The 17,576-nt window shown below is 35.3% G+C and overlaps 1 pseudogene; it reads left to right on the forward strand.

Annotated features, from left to right (window-relative positions):
• The first annotated feature begins 7,437 nt into the window (after positions 1-7,437).
• Positions 7,438-8,084, forward strand: LOC149842482 (RING-H2 finger protein ATL8 pseudogene; annotated as a pseudogene).
• The last annotated feature ends 9,492 nt before the right edge of the window (positions 8,085-17,576 follow it).

A 17,576-nucleotide genomic window follows, 5' to 3' on the forward strand; every position in this document is an offset into this window, starting at 1 on the left:
GGAGCACACATAGGAGGTTGGCATATTTGTACTTCATAGAGGATATAAAATCTTTTAGATTGACTCATGGAAGGAAGTCGTGTTGGTTTAATTGTCACCGTCAATTTCTATGTAGCGACCATCTGTTATGACGACAAAAGAATGTGTTTCAAGCAGGCACAATTGAAATAGAAAGTCCACCTACACGGTTGTCTGACATAGAGATTTTAAGACGATTGTGATACTTTTCATATAGACTGACAGATGCCCATAGTCTGACGCCCTTCCTTGGATTTGGGAAGGAGCACAATTGGACAAAGAAATCTATATTTTGGAACTACCATATTGGCTGACCTTATTGATACGACATAATTTGGATGTAATGCATGTAGAGAAAAATGTGTTTGATAATATGTTCAATACAGTAATGAATGTTAAAGGAAAAATGAAGGATAATCTGAAGGCCCGTATGGATTTAAAACTAATAGATAAAAGACCATAATTGAAACTCCAATAGTACAAAGGCAAGATACGTGCTTGAACCAGATCAAGTAAAACAGGTATGTCAGTGGTTGAGACAATTGAGATTTTCAGATAGATACGTCTCTAACATTGCTCAGGCTGTTAAGATAGACGAGAGTCAATTATATGGATTGAAGAACCATGATTGTCGTGTCATTATGCAACGGTTGATTCCCCTAGCATTCCATGATATGTTAGACAAACCTATATGGGGGGTATTATTCAAGTTGAGTAGATTTTTTAGAACATTGTGTGCATTGAAAGTTGTAGTAGCTGAGGTAAAGAATCTCGATGATTCTGTCATCACTACTACTTATCAGCTGGAGAAGATATTTCTGCCAGTATTTTTTGATGTTATGGAACATGTGATCATACATTTGCCATATGAACTTAGAGTCGGTGGTCCTGTGCAATATCGGTGGATGTACCCATTTGAATGATATATTTTTATTTATATTTTTCTCTCTAATGCTATTGGGAATTTATTATATTAAGAGATGTATATTGTTGACAGATGCATGTTTGACATAAAAAAAAGGTTCGGAATAAAGCAAGAGTGGAGGGTTCAATTTGTGAGGCATACACTTTAGAAGAGATTTCAAATTTCTCATCTATGTCCTCACATTCTAACATGTTATACTTGCCCACCTCGTAATGATGATGGAGAATAAGTTATTATGGCTGACAAACTATCGATATTTAAACCACTTGGGAATACCTTTGGTAGTTGTCAGTCAAGACTCTTGGAAGATTGAGAGAAAGATGCAACACAAATCTATATCCTTTTTAATTGCTCAGAGATCGACCCCTACATTAAGTAAATATACATAATATGTTACACTAAGTTCTTTACATACATGGTTTGGTAATATAATTATTTATTAAGTGCAGACAATTTGATCTAGAATTGCGAAAAGAACTTCCACATCTCACTGATTCAGAAGTACAGAAAGAACGTGAAAATAAGTTTTGGGCATGGTTGAAAGAGTTGGTAAAGACGATGACACATGTATGGAAGAATGTGATCCAAATGTTATACCAAGTGGATGGACGCCCAATGAAGAAGAAGACGAAGAGGACGAAGATGAGGAGGAGGAAAAAGAAGAATATGAAAATCAAACAAGTGATGAGGAAGTATACTTGAGCTAGTGAAATACATATTTTAATACATACCAAGTGATGAGGATTCGTGCAAGACCTTTAAATCTTTACATTTCATGCATATGTCATGTCTATGCTAAGATCAAGAGTTATGTAACTGATCCAAATAACATTTTTATTTGTTAAAATATGGTTCGTAGAGGTCACAGTAGTCGAACACCTAGTGGTCGAGGACCAAGTGGAGGTTGTGGGACATCATTAGGTAGATGCCTTTATGTTATATTTAAATATAAGAATTTATTATGTTTTTGCTTATATGTTGATATAAAAATTATTACTTGTTAATCGTCTTTATAGGATCCCAGCTCACAGATAATCAGTCTCAGTCTTCATCTTCACGTAATGCTTTAATAGATATATCATTTAAATAAATGAACAGTTGATTAGTTTATATGTGCATTATGTGAATTTCTAACTCATTGTTCTATATAGGATGTTTTGCCTGCACATGACCCACTTACACCAGTTACTCATACACATCATGAGACAATGTCAGATGTAGAGTCTTATCAGTCTGACACATGATGACTCATTCAAATAGTGTATATTGATAGTCGACTGTAAGTATTACATTGTCAGTTGTCGAATACTTATCTTATAAATAGTGTGTATCGATAGTTGATTGTTAATGTATACTAATTCATGTGCGGTGCAAGGTTCGAGCCACAAGAAGTAATACGAGAAATTAGGAAGTCACTACTTCAGCATCTACTAGGACCGGTCGCTCAATGAAAAGTGTACCCGAAGGAGGTGTTGGATAGATTATAGTTCCTATTTATGGTATACAATCGTTTATCATAGCTAATGTGTTTCATATTTTTTTTCATAGTTATGTGCACTAACTTTCTGAAATTATTTATAGGCTTTGAATTGCTTCGCGACTGTAAAGGAGGAGCAGGACTCAATGATAGTGTGGCAGACGGTGGATGCCAGTCGATTTGTAGACATACTTCATAATATGAAGACTGCAATAATAAAAGCAACTGATGAGATAGATGATCTACTGCATTGGAAAGACCATGACCATTCTACTATCAGGATAGATTATTGGGATGCAATGCACGACAAGTGGGGGAGCCATGAATTTCGAAACCGCTCAGCAAAGGCTGCACAAAATTGAGCGAAGATGTTTGATGCCCATCTACACATAGGTGGTTCTAAGACTTTTGGGAGTCATACCAGAAGAAAATGGTAACTCATCAATATATATATATATATATATATATATAAAATCAAATTTATAAGTATTTCTGCGATACTTTCTAATTAATTTTTTTATCATTTAACCGTGCAGGAAGCCAAAAAAGGAGGCATTGTGCCTTACAAGGATGTGTTTTTCGAAACACATAAACGTAAGACCATAGAAGAGTTCGTATCAAAGAATGTGAGAGTGATAACGATATATATTTATTGTATTAATAAACATTGTAATATATAAGTTACCATAAATTACATTATCATAAACATTGTAATTCTTAATTATTAATTCATATTATAATCATTACTTTGTAGGAGTCATATGAGCAGCAAATGGTAGAGCAAACAACAACGACTCCACTCAACATCTGCCTTTTGATCCTGCAGCATGGGTGACTGCAATCGGTGAACCCAAAAAGGGTCGTGTGTTCGGGTTTGGGAGTAATATGAACAACACACCAGTCATTGCCTCCTTCAGTCAGAGTTCTCCCACCAGCATCAACTCCCAGCGTCCTATTGACCCTGCTAATTCTTGGGATGGTGTCCGCCAGCTTGTTAAGGACACAGTGTGTGACTTTTTACATGAAGTCATTTTTTACGTTTTCCGTAATGAGTTGTACAACTTTTTTCGAGATAGGAAAACTTCATCTGCATTCAATATGAGCTTTGGTGCCTGTCAGGTATGAATGATTGAAACACTATAATTTTTTATTGCTAGCATTAGAACACATGTATGCATGATTGAATCACCATAAAAAAATTTTGACTGCCTTAAAACACATATATGCATGATTGAATCACTATGGATTTTTATTGCTAGCATTAGAACACATGTGTGCATGATTTCATCACCATGAAAGTTTTTGACTGCCTTATAATACATATATGCATGATTAAATTACTATGAAAGTTTTTTTGACAACCTTAGAGCACATATATACATGCTTGAATCACTATAACATTTTTTTTGACAACCTTAGAACACATAACTGGATGATTGAATCACTATGAATTTTTTTGGTCAACCTTCATTAGAACAAATATATAAATGATTGAATTAGTATGAAATTTTTTGACTGCCTTATAACACATATATGCATGATTGAATCACTATGGGAGTTTTTTGACAACCTTAGAACACATATAAGCATGATTTTATCACTACGAAATTTTTTTGACAACCTCTAAATTATGTTAATGTCCTTCACTTTATTGTTAGTCTATGTATCATTCTGCCATGTTACTTTGATTGTCTTAGATTAGGTGCATTGCATATAATTTATTTCATTATATTTTGTTTATCAATACTATCATTTCGGTTCTCTTGTAGGATGTTGGAGATGATTAGCGTAGAGGAGCTGATGGAGGCATGAATGGAGGGGCAGATCGAGACAATGAAGAGGACGATGATACGAATCCTGGCGAGGATTAGCTTCATCTGTTGAATTTGTTTCAAACGAAACTCTTTGTATATGTTCACTTGTAACAAATTAGAACTTGGCGGGAATTATACTGGGTTGTTAATTTTGTTTCACTTATAACTTGTGTTAAATTTGCTTCACCTACTTTGTATTTGTATTTTTTATGTGTACTTTATTTTTTATACATAGGATATATATATAAATTGTATAACGAGATTTTTTTTCTCAATATTTATATTTCAAACAAATTTTTTTTTTTTTTTTTTGTGATGGATTAGCGACGGATAATATTCGTCGCTAATTAATATTGGCCTCCAATTTAGTGATGGATTAGGGACGAATATTTATCCATCATAAAACTGAATCGGTTGATGTTTTGCGACGAATTATAATCCGTCGCAAATACATTGTTACAATAGCGACAGAATTAGAGATGGGTGTGTATCTGTCGCAAAACCAAATCTCTGCGGATTAGCGACGACCTCACGACGGATCATGGCATTTGCTAATCCATCGCAAATTAGCGATGAAAGTAGCGATAGATATGTTCCATTGCTAATTAGCGACTAGGAAATTGCGATAAAAGTTATTCATCGCTAAACTGTTTAGTGATAGATTTGTGATGGATTAGCGACGGATTATGTCTGTCGCTAATCTGCAGATTTCTTGTAGTGCAAGGAGTCGCCAAGATTTGGCTTACGTAAGGGGTAACACTCATGGGATTTGAACTTAGACTGTTGTCAAATCGTCTAGGCCCCCATCACACTATGCCAAACCCCTTGGGTCTGATTGCCTATCATCTTTCCTTCACATAGCAATTCCATCTTCTCCTTCCAGGCTTTTCAATGCAAGCATATTCTCAAGTCAAGTAATTATATCAGCTTTAAGCATCGTTGCATGGCTGACTATGGTGTTAATAGGTTGTAGAAAGATAAACTATCCAACTGGTTTCCTTTCAATATATCCTTATAATTTTCTTTCTTTTGTTTTGTGTGTTGGTGGGAGCCCGCTTAACCCAAGCTTGCCAATTAACAAAAAAAAAAGGTTTATTGAGCTTTGTTCTTGCAATCGTTCATTTTTACCTTCCATTATTTTGCAAGTTTTCTGAAAAGTAAAAGGTTAAAAAAAATCCACATGGCCTTTAGCTCTTGCACAGGGAGATGTCTCGCTATTTTGAGTTTGAGTATTCACATAGGCGCCCTCTTCCGAAATTAAGAAGTAAGGTGTCTCCTTAAGCTTTGTTTGATGGCTTGTCCAAGATTGGGCGAAATGAACAAAACACAATATTAGTTTTGTCCGTTCTATTGATTTTGTTCCAAGTCCAACAAATGTCCTTTGTTTGATGGGGAAGAATGAAGAAGAAGAAGAAAAAACCCTAATCAATGGGAAAAAACCTAATCAACAAGAGAACCCTAATCAATAAAATCAAACAAAAACCCCTAATCTATGAAATCCTAAAAATGCCCTAAAAAGAAATTTGATTCAAACCGAAATAAAAGAAGAAAGAAAGGAGAAGAAGAAGAAAGAAGAAAAGGGAAAACCTCGCAGGCGGCCTCATCTCCGATAGTGTCGCCGGCCTCATCCCCTGTGTCAGTGACCCCGGCAAGGAGAGAGAGAGAGAGAGAGAGAGAGAGAGAGATCTGATTGTTCTATTCCTTTTGTTCTAAGTCCAACAAATGTCCTTTGTTTGATTGAGAAGAATGATGAAGAAAAAACTCTAATCAATGAAAAAAAAACTTAATAAAAAAGAGAACTCTAATCAATAAAATTAAACAAAAACCTAATTTATGAAATTCAAACAAAAACCCCTAATCTAAAAAAACCCTCACATATGAAAACCTAAAAATGCCCTAAAATTTTTTTGATTCAAACCGAAATAAAAGAAGAAGAAAAAAAAGGAAAAAGAGAAAAAAAAAAAAGAGGAAGAAAGAAAAGAGAAAACCTCGCCGGTGGCCTCATCTCCGATGGTGTCACCGGCCTCTCGATGGCAGCCTCATCCCGGACATCAGTGACCCCCTAGCTGTCAAGGAGCGAGAGAGAGTCGGGGAACCCATACCTTTGATTTTTTTTTAAACGTGTCCTCCACGTCTTGTTCTTTTTGTAACAAGGACGGGGATGTTACAAAAAGAACAACTTTTTAAAAATGCGATGGACGCTGTTTTGAGCATCTACCGCATCCAACGTTTGCTAAAATCACTGTCCCGTACCCACCGTATCTATTTTGGGTGGGGGACAGTGATTCAAACATATCCTTAAGAGTCAATGGGTGCATCACGATGTTACACTTTCAGACCACGTCTCTTACTTGGACTGCTCAGTTTAATTCACACTCATTCCCTTTGTTATCTCCCATCTTCATACCCCTTAAATCTTATGATGCAAGTTGTTTTGTTTAAATCTCAACTTACAGATGGTTTTACTGTCGTAGATTTAATAGAAACTAGTTTTCAACAAAAAAAGTGATTTTTTCAATCACAAAGTTTTGTTTTTCGTCAGCTCTCAATTTTGGAATCGCTAAAAAAGTCCTCGATACAAGTCAGGTTTTGACGATTTAAATTGTCCATCTTGGCTGAATAAATGATAACGATCTATGGAATTGAATTTTAACAAAACAACTTTGCATCAATCAAATCTTAAAGAGGTTACGAAGATGGAGATGAGTACATGGAACCGGTTTGCGTTATTTTTATAAAGCTATTAAAATAATATATGAAGTGGACATGACGCGAACATAATTTGAGTATGACTATGCCCTACTGAGAATCCGTCTCATCTTTTACTGTCCTTGACCAATGATTCAGGGATACTGTCGTAATTTACATGGACAGAGTAAGAGTAAGAGAAAGAGAGAGAGAGATAGGGGCGGGGAAAAGGGTATGTCCATCCCCGAACTGGGATGGATTTTAACCTTCGTCCCCACCTCCATCCCCGTTTCATACCCTTCATCCCCGATCCAAACGGGGCGAGGCGAGGCGGGGCCCGCTTTCCCCGGCTCCACTGCCGTCCTAGAGAGAGAGAGAGAGCCCGCAGATTCTCATCTTCACCGCACTCCTCGCTAACTGCCCACCACTCGAACCCTTTTTAAGTCCACCCCCACCAAACCAAATACCCAATTCTCTCTCTCTCTCTCTCTCTCTCTCTCTCTCTGTGTGTTCATTCATGGTCTCCCCGCCGAGCTCACTGGTGAAACAGCACTCCCGGCGTCTCCTCGACGCCTCTCCGTCCGGAGGAGCCGCGGGGCCAGCGGACGGTACGGTGGACTCAGACGTGGTGGTCATCCTCGCCGCCCTCCTCTGCACCCTCATTTGCCTCGTCGGCTTAGGGTTCATGGCTCGCTGCGCCTGGCGCTGCCGCTTTCTCCGCCGTACCGGCGGTGATGGCGGAAGCGCCGACCCCGCCGCCAACAAAGGCCTCAACAAGAAGGCCATCCACGCCCTCCCCGTGGCCGCCTTCGACTTCGACTTCTCGACAGGAAAATCCACCGACTGTGCCATCTGCCTGACGGAATTCCTCCCCGGCGAGCAGATCAGGGTTCTTCCCCAGTGCGCCCACTGCTTCCACCTCGCCTGCATCGACACCTGGCTCTCTTCCCACTCTTCCTGCCCCTCCTGCCGCCACATCCTTGCCGAGAAGGCCACGCCGCCGCTGCCACCGCCACTGCCTCCTGCGCGGAGGTGTCAGAGGTGTGGATTGCCGGAGAATTTCTCTCCGGCGTCGATCTCCGACGCTTCCGCTGCCGGTGGTTCTGTCCTCGATCAAGTGCTCAGGTCCAGAGAAGATGATCCGCACAGGTTTTTACCTTAGTGTCCATTTTTTTTTTAATTTACCTTTGTAATTTGTCACGAAATTATGAAAATGAGTTTTTTTCTTCTTCTTTTTATTGTCGTTTTATTTACGAATGTAACATAAGAGTGAAGTTGGCTGAGGAAGATTTGAGGATCAGTTTCTCGGATGATAGAATTTTGCTTCTTGTGTTAAAACTAAAACAGGGTCAATTGGAGTTTCCCACGGGGATCTTGACTTCGAATTCCCTAACCCCTAACTTAAACTTTCAGGAAGGAGAAAAAGAAAAGCCAATTTTGGTTTAGTTTCATGGAGCAATGTGAAGGTGTGATTGTATAAAATTTGGAGAAAATACTAAAAAATATTGTATAATCCATTTCAAACTAACTAATAAGAGTTCATTGTCAGGCCTTTGTTTCCAGGGAGTCTCACTGGCTTCCTTTGTTTGTGTTGTTCATGGAAGGTTTCTCAACTGTCTCTAAAGCGTTCTGCATATCCCTACAATTTGAGGCCTCATCGACGAGTGATTTCATTGTTGTGCACTTTCTCTCATCAGCCTTTCTCTTTTGACATTCCTTCCTGCCTCACCGCAGTGGAGGTAATCCTCATTTTCTTGAGGTCATCTTTGTCCCTCATATGGGTGATGCCAACTTTGGCATTCCTGCCCTGGCTGTGATTCAGCTAGTATCTCAGGGTTAGCATTTCTTCAAATTATCATATCATATGACATTTGCTTGTTGTAGTACTGCCCCCAACAAGGTTGTGCAATGCTTTCAAAATCTAGTTGCACTTATCTTCCTAAGCTGCCATCTACTTGAAAAAAAAAAGATTTTTTAAGTTCTTGAAGTCTACATTCAGTTTCATAAATAACATATTATCATAGATATATATAGAATAACATTTAGGCTAAAAATACTTACAGTATGATATTGGATGCAAAACAAGACTCGAATCATTTATATTTTATTTTGCTTTGATAACAAAGCTGTAATGCTCCAAGATTTTTAACCTATTTAGTTAAATAATTTTGTAACCCAAAAAATTTTAACCATTTTTTTTTTTAAATAAGAGTATTAAGCAACAAAAATCTTTCTTTTGGATTTGGGTTAGATAGTCTTGAGTGGGTTACAGGTGAATATATAAAATACGATAATAATTCATTGTATAAAAGTTTAATAATCCATTTCCTAATCTTTTACCTAACAAGTATTTATAAAAAAGAAACCTTAATCTTATTTTGGATATTAGATAGATCCCCAAATACAAAAAAAAACTAAACTAAAACAAGATCCAAGTGCACCCTTCAAACCCGGATTATATCCCGCTGCTCTGCTCCAGCATCATGTCCGCAGATAAAAATATCGTTGGCAATATTACCCATTGGCTTTGAATAGCTTAAAATGGATTAAATTTTTTGCCACTTGGTACCCGACGCCATACCTTCGTTTGGCACTTCTCCAATCTCGCCTTACTAGTTTCCAGTCAATTCAACAACAGTACAGGGACCTAAGAAAAATGGGTCCTTAACCAATGATTTAGGTGCATTCATAATTTCACACACAGATATATATATATATATATAGAGAGAGAGAGCGAGAGAGAGAGAGAGAGAGAGAGTTCTCGCTGCTTTTCTTTAATTTGAGAATAGGTTTGGTATTGACAAGTCCTACTGCATGTTTTGTGAATCATATCTTACAAATATGATCCCTATAGTTTATTTAGTGGAAAACGCATGTTAGATCCCCCTGAATCTTCATCTAATATAAGATTCGGGATTTAATTTTTGTGCTAAGATAGGTTTTCAAATGAATCTAAAAATCGTCTGTCTTTGTTATGTGGAAACTTTGAGAGTAAAAAAAAAGAATCAAGCTTTTCGAAGGAAAAAAATTTGATCTAAAACATGTTTTCTAGTAAATAAATGATGATAAACAAATCTATGAAATATGTCAAGTAAAAAAAAAACTTCTTTTTATTTTGAGTAACGATTTTCCACAAAGGAGTGATGCAATATAAAGTTTGCACAAATCTCAGCAACAGAAATTAGCAGATTCATGGTAAGCTCCTTACAACCAAAAATGAAGAAAAACGAATAGTAATATAAACAAATAAAATCAATGAAATTATTACATAATTAATGTTATATATTTATATTATATATTAATTAGTTATGCTACTTATTATATTTCATTTGCCGTCACTAAGATTCATACAACTAAGCTAAAAACACTAAACCTAATTTGAGAAAAGAAAACCTCATGCAATTACGCTTTTTAAGTGGTCCATGCTAAGTCCATCCTCAATTTAGGGACAGACCAATTACTCCATATATATATATATATATATATATATATATATATATATATATATATATATATATACAGTTTGAAAAGCATGAAAATTTTGGTAAAGGTGTTGCAACTGTAAGGTTTGACCATCAACTTCACTGCTCATTTTTGTGATGAGAAAAGAGGTCATTTAAACCATTTTTAAAAGTGAAGTGGGTCAGGCCGTCAGGGTTCCAAAGGGGTGGTTCTACCTACCGGGACCACGACTAGGTGCCATTGAGAGACTAAAATAACACAATAAAATTGAAAAAAATTCAAAGAACAAGATGCTGCTTTAGGATATTGACATGTGGGCCTGCATGTTGTGTTAAGCCTCAAGTGTTTTCATTTATGAAGGTTAAATTAGTCAAAAAAATGTAAACTCTTTATGTTTAGTATTGTAATTTATGCCTAGCATCAGTCCATTCAAAAATATTTGTGCATCTGATGTGACTTATGTGCCGAAACAACATTCTACGCTTAACATTACTCCATTTAAAAGGTTTAGATACTTTTAAAGAAAAGGAAAGGAGAGAGTGTGAAAGTTCCAAGGGACAAGTGAAGAAAATTGAAGGGTATAAGGTGCGACTTTATTTTTATGGAGTTTTTGCGTTGAAAATTACATTGTGCTTAATGCAACATGGAACCTTCGACAAGTGCCACCCAAACTTTACTCGAAGAAAAGCTTTATAAAGTATTTTTTCTATGATGAAGAACACTCGTCGAAGTGAGAAAAACCCCAGGTGGGATCCACAACCACCCTGCCTTACATGGCCTACCTTTGAGCGGGTTAGACTTAGTTCAAATATAAGCATTATTGAATAGGACTTAATTGGACATTGCCTAATTGGCTTTTGATGCAAAGGAAAGAAGGTGATACCAAATCCAGCTCTAACTAGGAGACTGGATATATATTATATACAAAATGACCGTACTGACCTTGCAAAATGGTGCACTTCTCAAAATGCCTTCCAATTTGCTGATGTCCTTTGCATATACAAAATCTCTTATTCTTGACTTTTTTAGGACATTTTTGCTTTTCACAAATATAATACGACCTTTGCACATATAATACGATATTTGCAAAGATAACCTGCAACCCTCTTTAAATTAAATAATCCTCAAAGAGATCCGCAGATGTGTGCTGACATTCGCAGTCACTTGTGAATATCCTCGATATTCTCACTCTCATTCGAGATTCATAAATATGGTATGACCTTGGCGAAGAAAACCTATGAACATGCTTTAACTAAATACTCCTCAAGGAAGTCTGCAAATATGTGCTGACATTTGCAGTCACCTATTGTGAATGTCTTCGACATTTGCACGGTCATTCGAGATCCATAAATATAGTACAACCTCTGCACATATAGTACGACCTTCGTGAAGATAACCTATGAACCCTCTTTAGGTAAATACTCCAAAAGTAGGTCTATAAGTATGTGATGATGTTCATGGTCACCACTTGCAAAATCTTCAGCGTTCACACTACCATTCAAGATCTGCAAATGTAGTATGACCTTCGCAAATATGGCAGGAAAAAAACCTATGGACCTCCTTTAACTAAATACTTTTTACGTACATCCACAAATGTGTGTTCACATTCGCAAATACCTGTTGTGAAGGTCATCACTCATTTGTGAACATCCTCGGTATATGTAGATTGTCTGACCTCATTTGTAGATTTGTCGAACATTTGCATATTGAAGATGAAATTCACAAATTTTCTCAAGATTTTAATGTGAATCTCCCTATCTTGTTGCAGACGTTTGTACCAACATTAAATGTGATGATTCATTATTTTCAAAAGAGATGATTCGCATTTAAGGGCAATTTTTGCATAAACTAGGGTTTTTGTGGTCCATAACCCATGATCTCCAACGTGTTTTCCTGACACAATCTTTCAGCAAATCTTTGGTGTTATTGCTTGCTCTTCATCATTTAGTAACACTTCATCAATGTCTTTTTTAGCATATGAGTCATCATCGACAGTGAGATATTCTGGTAAGCACATCCTTAATGATTGAATAAATTATTTTTTGAATTTTTTGGCATAAATTAGTTATTTTTTGAAACATTGGCATGAATCAGTTATTTTGTAAAAGAATTGCAAGGTTCTCAAGTTATCTTGGCATGTTCATTTTTGTTTTTTGTTTTTGTTTTTTTTGTTTAATTTATTTTTTTATGTGAGTCTTTATTTCTCTCTTTGTTTCCTTAATTTGGTATGCCTTCATTTTCATATGGTTGTTTATCTATTGTGATCATAAGCTTTACACTATAAAATTTTGTATTTAGTGCATTGTTTGCTCTTGATAATTAAATTTGTTAAATATAGTTCTTTCCGATGACTAATGAATTCTGAACATTTTCATGTTTATGAGCTTATACTCTTTTATAGAACCTCTTATAAAAAAATTTACACTAGATGCTATCTCGTGCAGTTTTTTTGTACTTCCAATTTTATCACTATGGCCATGTATTATATTACAAAGTGTAACTTTCTATGAAATATGAATAACTACTCTTGCTTCATTGTGAATGTGATAAGATCTAAATTCTTGAGTGTAAAACCCGATATTTTTCTTTAATCATTAAATAAATAAATGATGAATTATTGGTGCATTTATGACTATAATTGTAAATTCTTTATTTTCTTGATTTTTTTTATTCTTGATTTTGATTGATTATGAACTTTCATCTCAAGTTATGAAGAATATTGCAAGGATAATTGAAAATTTTAAAATTGAGTGATTTTAGATCTTAAACCATGGTTTTGGATCTAATTTCAGCATTTGGATCCAATATGGATAGAAGATGTTATTTAGATTGGATCCAATTTTAAATATTAATTGGATCCAATGGTTATGGATTGGACCCTCATAGGAGACGTCCTATGTGGACCCCCATTTGGATCTAGGAGTCTATATGAATTAAAATATTATCTAGTTTTAATTCAGATAAATAAATAAATAAATAAAAATGATAATTGAAATTTTTAATTAGAACATTTAATAAAATTATTAATTAAGATATTAAATAGGGTGGGACATCCCACGCCTCTTGAAGAGATAATATTAGTTAGGTTTTGTTAGTGGTTAGTTGTTGAATAGTCAACTCTGATAATCCTAATTAAATAAAATTTGAAAAAAAACAAATAACTAGTGAGGAAGGAGTCTAGAAGATAGTTTTTTTTTAGAAAGGACTCCTCTCTCCCTCCACACGATTTTGGAGGAGAGAGACCTTTCTCAAATAGGTTAGGGCTTGTGGAGAGAGCTATATATACCCCCTCTCACACGCCCCTCTCATTTTTTTCAGAAACACTCTCTCTCTCTCTCTTCTTTTCTCTTTTATTTTTCTTCTTCCTCTCCTCCTAAAAACATTTAGGAGGGATAGAGTAGTGTGTGTAGCTATTAAACCTGCACAAACTTCAGTGGCTATGGTGGTGTAGAGATCAAACTACTCAATTTCTTCTGTGTCTTAAGGATCTATCAATTTTTCAAGTAAGACTTATGTAGTAGATGCCTTTTATGTACATTAAGCATGCATATATGAATCATATTTATTTTCATAAGTATATCTACATGACTGGACCTATTATACACATTTTCCTTTATGAACAAATCATTATTTGGATTCATAAAAGATGAATCATGAGTTTTTCATAAAAATGATTTTGAAAAGCATGCCTAAATAGGGTTATGCTACTTATTATATTTCGTATGCCATCACTAAGATCCATACAACTAAACTAAAAACACAAAACCTAATTTGAGAAAATAAAACCTCATGCAATTAGGCTTTTTAAAAGTGGTCCATGCTAAGTCCATCCTCAAATTAGGGACGACAGACCAATTACTCCATATATAAACAATTTGAAAAGTATGGAAATTTTGGTAAAGGTGTTGCAACTGTAAGGTTTGACCATCAACTTCACTGTTCATTTTTTTATGGGAAAAGAGGTCATTTAAACCATTTTTAAAAGTGAAGTGGGTCAGACTATCAGGGTTCCAAAGGGGTGGTTCTACCGACCGGGACCACGACTAGGTGCCATTGAGAGGCTAAAATAGCAAAATAAAATTCAAAGAACAAGATGCTGCTTTAGGATATTGACAAGTGGGCCTGCATGTTGTGTTAAATCTCAAGTGTTTTCATTTATGAAGGTTAAATTAGTCAAAAAAATATAAACTCTTTATGCTTAGTATTGTTATTTATGCCTAGCATCAGTCCATTCAAAAATATTTGTGCATCTGATGTGACTTATGTGCTGAAACAACATTATATGCTTAACATTACTCCATTTAAAAGGTTTAGATACTTTAAAAAAAATGAAAGGAGAGAGAGAGAGAGTCCTAGGGATGGAAGGGTATAAGGTGCGACTTTATTTTTATGGAGTTTTTGCGTTGAAAATTACATTGTGCTTAATGCAACATGGAACCATGGACAAGTGCCACCCAAACTTTACTCGAAGAAAAGCTTTATAAAGTATTTTTTCTATGATGAAGAACACTCTCCAAAGTGAGAAAAAACCCAGATGGGATCCACAACCACCCTGCTTTACATGGTCTACCTTTGAGCGGGTTAGATTTGGTTCAAATATAAGCATTACTAAATAGGACCTAATTGGACATTGCCTAATTGGCTTTTGATGCAAAGGGAAGAAGGTGATACCAAATCCAGCTCTAACTAGTAGACTGGATATATATTATATAAAAAATGACTGTACTGACCTTGCAAAATGGTGCACTTCTCAAAATGCCTTCCAATTTGCCGATGTCGTTTGCATATACAAAATCTCTTTTTCTTGACTTTTTTTAGAACATTTTTTCTTTTCACAAATGTAATACGACCTTTGCACATATAATACGATATTTGTGAAGATAACCTGCAACCCTCTTTAAATTAAATAATCCTCAGAGAGATCCATAAATGTGTGTTGACATTCGCGGTCACTTGTTGTGAATATCCTTGACATTTTCGCTTTTATTCAAGATTCGCAAATATAGTACGACCTTCATAAATATGGTATGACCTTCGTGAAGAAAACCTATGAACATGCTTTAAATACTCCTCAAGGAAGTCTGCAAATGTGTGCTAACATTTGCAGTCACCTGTTGTAAATGTCCTCGACGTTTACACTCTCATTCGAGATCCGCAAATATAGTACAACCTTTGTAAATATAACATATGAACCCTCTTTAGGTAAATACTCCAAAAGTAGGTCTGTAAATATGTCATGATGTTCATGGTCACCTATTGTGAAATCTCCAACGTTCGCACTACCATTCAAGATCTGCAGATGTAGTATGACTTTCTCAAATATGGCACGAAGAAAACCTATGGACCTCCTTTAACTAAATACTTTTTATGTACATCCGCAAATGTGCGTTCACATTTGCAAATACCTGTTGTGAAAGGCATCACTCATTTGTGAACATCCTCTGTATATGTAGATCGTCTGACCTCATTTGCAGATTTGCCGAACATTTTCATATTGAAGATGAGATTCACAAATTTTCTCAAGATTTTAATGTGAATCTCCCTATCTTGTTGCAGACATTTGTGCGAGCATTAAATGTGATGCTTCATTATTTTCAAAAGAGATGATTTGCATTTAAGGGCAATTTTTGTATAAACTAAGGTTTTTGTGGTACCTAACCCATGACCTCCAACGTATTTCCCCGACATAATCTTTCAACAAATCTTTGGTGTTATTGCTTTCTCTTCATTATGCACTAACACTTCATCAACGTCTTTTTTAGCATATGAGGCATCATCGACAATGAGATATTCTGGTAAGCACATTCTTAATGATTGAATCAATTATTTTTTGAAATTTTTGGCACAAATTAGTTATTTTTTAAAACATTGGCATGAATTAGTTATTTTGTAAAAGAATTGCATGGTTCTCAAGTTATCATGGCATGTTCATTTTTTTTATGTGAGTCTTTATTTTTCTCTTTGTTTTCTTAATTTGGTATACCTTTATTTTCATGTGGTTGTTTATCTATTGCGATCATAAGCTTTACACTATAAAATTTTGTATTTAGTGCATTGTTTGTTCTTGATCATTAAATTTGTTGAATATAGTTCATTCTAATGACTAATAATTTCTGAACATTTTCATGTTTATGAGCTTATACTTTTTTATAGAACCTCTTATGAAAAAAATTGCATTAGATGCTATCTCGTGCATTTTTTTTGTACTTCCAATTTCATCACTATGGCCATGTATTATATTACAAAGTGTAACTTTCTGTGAAATATGAATAACTACTCTTGCTTCATTGTGAATGTGATAAGATCCAAATTCTGGAGTGTAAAACCTGAGATTTTTCTTTGATCATTAAATGAATAAATGATTAATTATTGATGCATTTATGACTATAATTGTGAATTCTTGATTAATTATGAACTTTCATCTCAAGGTATGAAGAATTTTGCAAGGATAATTAAAAAATTTTAAAATTGAGTGGTTTTAGATCTTAAACCTTGGTTTTGGATCTAATTTTAGCATTTGGATCCAATATGGATTGGAGATATTGTTTGGATTGGATCCAATTTTAAATATTAATTGGATCCAATGGTTATGGATTGGACCCTCATAGGAGATGTCCTATGTGGACTCCCATTTGGATCCAGGAATTCATATGAATTAAAATATTATCTATTTTTAATTCAGATAAATAAATACATATGATAATTGAGATTTTTAATTAAAAATTTAATAAAATTACTAATTAAGATATTAAAGAGGGTGGGATGTCCCACACCTCTTGAAGAGATAATATTAGTTAGGTTTTGTTAGTGGTTAGTTGTTGAATTAGTCAACTATGATAATTTTAATTAAATAAAATTTTAAAAAAATCAAATAACTAGTGAGGAAGGAGTCTAGAAAGTTTCTTTTCTAAAATGGATGCCTCTCCCCTTCCACACGATTTTGGAGGGGAGAGTCCTTTCTCAAATGGGTTAGGGCTTGTGGAGAGGGCTATATATACACCCCCCTCTCACATGCCCCACTAATTTTTTTCAGAAACTCTCTCTCTCTCTCTCTCTCTTCTTTTCTCTTTTGTGTGTAGCTATTAAACCTGCACAAACTTCAGTGGTTGTAGTGGTATAGAGATCAGACTACCCGATTTCTTCTTTGTCTTAAGGATCTATCTATTTTTCAAGTAAGATTTATGTAGTAGAT

This window comes from Nuphar pumila, chromosome 3 (genome assembly GCF_984573655.1).
Source record: "Nuphar pumila chromosome 3, dmNupPumi1.hap1.1, whole genome shotgun sequence".
NCBI classification, from domain to species: domain Eukaryota; kingdom Viridiplantae; phylum Streptophyta; class Magnoliopsida; order Nymphaeales; family Nymphaeaceae; genus Nuphar; species Nuphar pumila.